We start from the raw sequence: 6,000 nt of genomic DNA on the forward strand, positions 1-6,000 counted from the left end.
CAGCAGTGTACCTCAAACTCCGTTTACCCATGACAAGACAGACTTTGGGTACAGAGAGCAAAAGTAAGTCTTTGACTGAGTCACAGAGCAAAGACTGAAACTTCCAGAACTTCCAGATGGAGTCTGATTAAGTATAGCCTTATAAATAAGGACATGCAAATGATTTATCCTCTGCGCTTTGATAACGAGGGCCACTGGACTTGATCATACAGAGTTCAAAGATGAGTTAAGGACTCAAGATTAGCAATGAACCTCTGCACCCCATGGTATACAGCAGTGATCATCAACTGCTGGCCCTGGGGCCACATCAGGCACCCCCACAGCTCCCATCCGGCCCCCAGAGGATTATTAAATCAAAACCATGAGAAGGAAAACTATGGATTTGAAAACTTATCAGTCTAATCTTGATTAAAACCGTGTTTTTTCTCATCAAATTTCCACAGAAGACTCTTTGAGAGAGCAATTTTCCTGATCTGAAGATCTATGTCCCGCATATGTTTCTGGCCAATCACGACACAGGACACTAGAATTAACTCAGTCATAGACATCAAGAGGACTCCAGAAATATGTGGCCAAAATATTTCAATCGCCCCCTTGTGGCTGGCTGTGGTATAGGTGATAGGTTGAGATCACTGTCAAAGCCAGAAGTTCCATTATTTTGGATGGAAAAAAACAATTTTTTACAAGAATATGTTATCTACACCAAATAGATTTTCTATTTATCTTTGTTTATTGAACCTTTCTATAAAAAGTAATTATTTTAGTATTCAACAGTATTTTGAAAGTTTATTTCAATGTCCAGCCCCTACAGCATCTGTCAAGAAAAAAAGCTGACCCTTGTGCAAATGGACTTGATGACCCCGGTATACAGTAGGGCTGAACGATTCACAAAAATAATCTAATTACAAATATTGGGATTAGGATTTAATGTGTGATTATTATTAGGTTCCTCATCTTATGTATTTTTCAACAAATACAAGCAATAAATCACCCGATATGTAACCAACATTCAGTAACATGAATGCAGAGAGAAGGCTCTGCTCTAAAAATGCTCCCTGGATTAGTCAGCTGCATGCTTTGTCTTTCCAGAGAGCACATTGCTAGAATCCACCATATGGATAGACACATTCATGACAATGTGTATTCAAATTCTGAAATTATTTCAGAAGCAATTAATCCATAATAGTATGAATCTGAGTATGAGGGTGCAACAAGCATTAAGGTGTAAGGGAGGAGGCTGGGGTGGAGGAGGTTAAGCTTTTGCAGCAGCAGCAGCAGCGTGATGCATCAGCATTAATGCAAGCAGGGATTAGTGAGAACTAAGTCATATCTAAAAACACCACTGTGTTCTCAGTAGGGCTTAACGATATGCAAAAATAAACTAATTGCGATTTTTCCCCTAATGTTGTGATTGCCATTTAATATGTGATTATTCTTCGGTTAATCTTATGAAATATAAGACCATGTGTATTGAAAACAATGAAATTGTTTCAGAATCTGAGTGTGAATATGAGAGTGCAACAAGCTTTAAGCTATAAAGGAGGAGGAGGTGGGGGAGGTGAGGCTGGGCTATGACTTTCGTGAAGTAACGCTAGGCTTCATCAGTTTTAGATAGAATGAGCTAACTACTTTTGCTTGTATTGTAATTGTGATGTCATTTGCTTTGTTTAAGGGCATTACCATTTTTACGTCACTCATTTTGATTCAGAAAAACATACATAAAACACAAAAAGGAGGACTTTTGTAAACCATAATAAAAAAATTGACACTTGAATGTTTGCACAATGTGCATAAAATCTCTAGCATTGCAAAAAAAACTGATTTATTAAACTGGTATTTTGACACATTTCAAGTTAAAGAAATATTGCAACTTCTGAGATTTAAAAATTGCAGTAGGCCATATTGCACTTTAATCTAATTTGAGATTAATTGCCCAGCCCTAGTTTTCAGTTTGATTAAGAAAAACATGCATAAAAACTGAAAAAGAGGATGTTTTCATACCATTCTGAAAAGATGACATTTGAATGTTTGCATAATGTGAACAAAATTTTGCATTAAACACACTTCAAGTTAAAGAAATATTGCACATTCTGCGATTTGTAAATTGTAGCAGGCGATACTGCAATTTAATCTAATTTGACAGCCTTACAGTATGTAAAGATTTCAGGCATCGAGAAGATGCATGCATTTATATATATAAAAAACACACACAAATAAAAGGTATGAAATCCTCTTTTTCTGTTCTTTTGCTTTCAACTTTGAGCCTGAGCTAGCTAAGGCTTCATGCCTTGGTTGTAGGGCTAAATGATTTGTGAAAATAATCTAATTGTGATTTTTCCTCCAATATTGCAAGTGTGATTTAATATGTGGTTATTTTAAGGTTCGTAATCTTATGCATTGTTCAGCAAACACAAGCAATAAGTCATTCTAAATTATAACCAGCACAATATTAGATCAATTAAACTGGGCATGAAAGACCTTAAAGAATTCTAAATGTGATCTGGCTCATATTGCAAATTTGATATCAACTGCTATACTGAAAGGAATGATACTTTTTTTCATTTTATTCTAATATTGTTTAAGAAAATCACATACACAAACAGCAAAAGTAGGATTTTTGTAAACTATTCCAATAAAAGACACTTGAATGTATGCATAATCTGTGGAGCAGAAAATGGTATTTTTGACACATTTCAGGTAAAAAAAAAATATTGCACTGTCTGCGATTTGAAAATTGCAGCAAGTCATATTGCAATTTAATCTAATTTGCAATTAATTTCCCAGCCCTGTTTGGTTGAGTTGAGTTTTACAGCTAATACTGTTCAGCTTCAGTCATCGACAGGCCTCTGTTTCACTAAATGAATTCACACAAGATAAAAAATAAATGTGTTTTTTGCTGTATTACTCAACACCAGTAGCAGCTACAGTGAGTTACAGTTTGGGAAAAAACCTCAGCGTGTTACCTTTCTAGAGACACCTTCTTTGTGCTTTTACTCATAATGGTTCAAACACAGCTTTCATTTTAATGTAGGTATTCATGGAAAGGCGTTTTGGGCTTATTTTACCCAGAATTCTAAAAACTGAAGCTCTAATAAACTTCAAAATGGTTTGAATTTAAACATTTAATTGATGATTGAGCCAATTAAAAGGGCAAAAACAGTTTAAAACACTGCATAGCTGCTCATAGTTTATTGTTTTACAACGTCTCATGACTGTAGTATAAAAAAACTCAACCACACATGCTAATTTATTGTGGTCAAGCACATTACCATCACTATTTATAGCCTCAGAAAACTCCACAGAGGTGAGTCAACACAATGTCAACAGAAGATGAACTGCACATCCTCCATAATGACTGGATTTATGACAGCACTGCTGTACAGGATTTCATTCAACTGTACAGGTAGCACCTGTGCTACTATAAAATGTTAACCGGCAAAGCTTATCTTGTTCCTAGGCTATGTGTGGAATCAGACAGCCAGTTTATACTTTTTCATTCTGACAAATGCAAGGTTTATCCAAGGAGAGGAGGAATAATAACTTTTAGACTGTCTTAAACGAAGTCTAACACCGCCTTTTCTGAGACATAAATCTGTTGCATTACAGCATGTCATCATTTCTCAGAAAGGGCATGATCTAACTGACAGTGATGAGGATGTTCAGGCTATAATGAGCTCCAGACTTTGGAGACAGTGCAGCATGCTAATCAACATGAGGAGGAACAACAAAAGCTCACAAACACACTCATTTTCTCAAACTGCGCACTTTTTAAAGTTACAATACATCTAACAATTAAATTATGTAAGAGGGAGAAGTGTTTCACTCACCTTTCCGTGTGAATATGAACTCGTTCGTCAAGTAAATCCAGATCCTCGTCGAGTAAAGGAACAAAGTAGTGCCGTACCTGTAGCCACCTCCACGAGGACTTTTATCTCCGAGTTTTAAAAAAATCGACTAATTTAAAAACAATTTTCGGAGTCTCTTCTGCTTCTACCACAGCTCCATTCCAGGCATTTCTCTCCCTTCCAAAACAGCCAAACTTTGGGTAAAAGTGTCCGTCACCTGTATTTGTACTTTCTGCGCTTTTCCGGTACTTTAGGGCGGTTGTTACCTGCGCGCAGTAATCCCAGCACGGGTAGAAAGGGTGCGGCACGGCTCCTCCACTGCTGCTGGTGCTGCTGCTGCTGCTCTGTGACAAAGGAGCGGGTTGGAGATCTTTGGTATGCTGCTTCTGCCAACCTGTGCGCGGCGTACCGCCCCCGTCTGCCCCCCCTAGCTGAGGAGGAGGATTACAGCCAATGAGAGTGGAGCTGAGGATGACTGACACAGCACGGAGGGGGGTTATTCTGGAGGATTTTGACAAAGGTGGGAGGTAAATAATTTATGACCAAGGTTAGCTGGAGGTCAGCGCAGTGTTTCCCAGTCTGTGGTGGTTGGTAAGTACAGCAATATTATTCATTCATTCATTCTGATTCATTTTCATTCATAATTTGAATTAAATAATGGAAAATACCAACTCATGAGCTTTAAATGGTTCATTTTAATAAAAGAAGGTGGGGAAGCCACCCAGCTCAAATGTTTCATTGTGCCAGTAAATATCAGAATAGGGACATTAAAATATTACCAACATTTCTATAGTACAACCACATCAAAATACTGCCCTTTTTGGTTGCCTTGAGTCTATAATTTAAACTGCTCTTAGAATAAACAGTTACAAAAGTAGTAACAGATCCAGCCAGATAGGTGCAGCTCACTGCCAGGATGTCGTTTTTTTTGTTTTTTTTGTTTTTTTTTTTACTTATTATTGCCCGCATCCTGTAGCTGTGTTCAGGTCTGTGCAGCTGACTAGGCAGTAGACCTTTAGTAGTCCCTCTGATAAATCCATAGGCGGAGTTAAGGGGGGCTTAAGGGGCTTAAGCCCTGAATGTTTAGTTGAAAATCCTGAATCTTTCAGGTGGTTCTAAGTATGTTGCTTTTGTGAGTGTTATGATAGATAAATCCAAAAATAAATAAGCTATAAACTATTGGGTCACAAGATGGAAATTAAATTCTTAAAGCCAAACTTAATTTAAAAAATTCCAATCTCTTTAGAATTTGAGAATGTATGCACTCACTGCAGTTTAAAAATAATTTAAAGCATTGTACTAAAAATTACATTTTCAGCATTTTTGTGAATAAATCAACACCTTTAGCCACAATTTACGGTGGCTGAGAGGTCTCACATGAATGCAAATTCAAAACGCTTTGCAAAAAGAAAAAAACACGACATTTGAGAAAAACACAAAAATAAAAGTTCACAACACAAATACAAAAACTTGCTGCAGCGCATGAATACAAACACTCAGCGCCACACATGGATACATAAACTCCTGAATCTGAGATCCGGAAACTCCTGCCTGTGAGCTTGCAGATACATCCTTCTCATGTCCCTGGTAATATGCAAGGACATCCAGAGGACTACCAGGATTGTGTCAACCCTTGCACCCTCAGGTGGGCTTACTTGACATTAAACACCTTACTTTAGCCTCAAGTTTTGACCCAAACGTGCCTAAAAGTTCCGCAGATTGCTGTACATGCATACATTTTTTGCTCCATAAAGAGCGTAACCTCATTATCATAAGAAAGATGGATTAAGATAAAACTTTATTATGCATATCCTTCCATGACTTCTGTTCATAACTACATAAATTATATGAAACGAACGGTAGGTATGATGAGCTGCTCACTGCAGTCGATGCTGCTTTGTGAGCTGCATATAGCTGCATACATATAGGGGTCTGCAGCTGTCTGTACAATATTTAAACATGAATGCATCTGTGTAAAGTTCACTCAGTCTTTTAATGATTATGCCCATAGTATTACATTCTTACCAGTAAATCTTAGAGTTGTAAAGGCTTGAATCTATGAAGATTAACGTCCTGAGACCCTGCATGCACATATGAAGACACTGTCACATTTTGGTTTCCTTAAAAATTGGAATAAATTCTGCTATTAGAATTT

At 37.3% G+C, this 6,000-nt stretch overlaps 1 protein-coding gene across 1 annotated transcript in view; it reads right to left on the reverse strand.

Annotated features, from left to right (window-relative positions):
- The window catches only part of lpar2b (lysophosphatidic acid receptor 2b), a 41,408-nt gene extending 37,224 nt beyond the window's left edge, over positions 1 to 4,184 (reverse strand). The window contains exon 1 of the mRNA XM_041785168.1: positions 3,828 to 4,184. The gene's annotated coding sequence lies outside the window, so the exon portion shown is untranslated. The remainder of the gene's footprint in view (positions 1 to 3,827) is intronic.
- Positions 4,185 to 6,000: the final 1,816 nt, after the last annotated feature.

The sequence above is a fragment of the Cheilinus undulatus genome, linkage group 4 (assembly GCF_018320785.1).
Source record: "Cheilinus undulatus linkage group 4, ASM1832078v1, whole genome shotgun sequence".
Classification (NCBI taxonomy): Eukaryota; Metazoa; Chordata; class Actinopteri; order Labriformes; family Labridae; genus Cheilinus; species Cheilinus undulatus.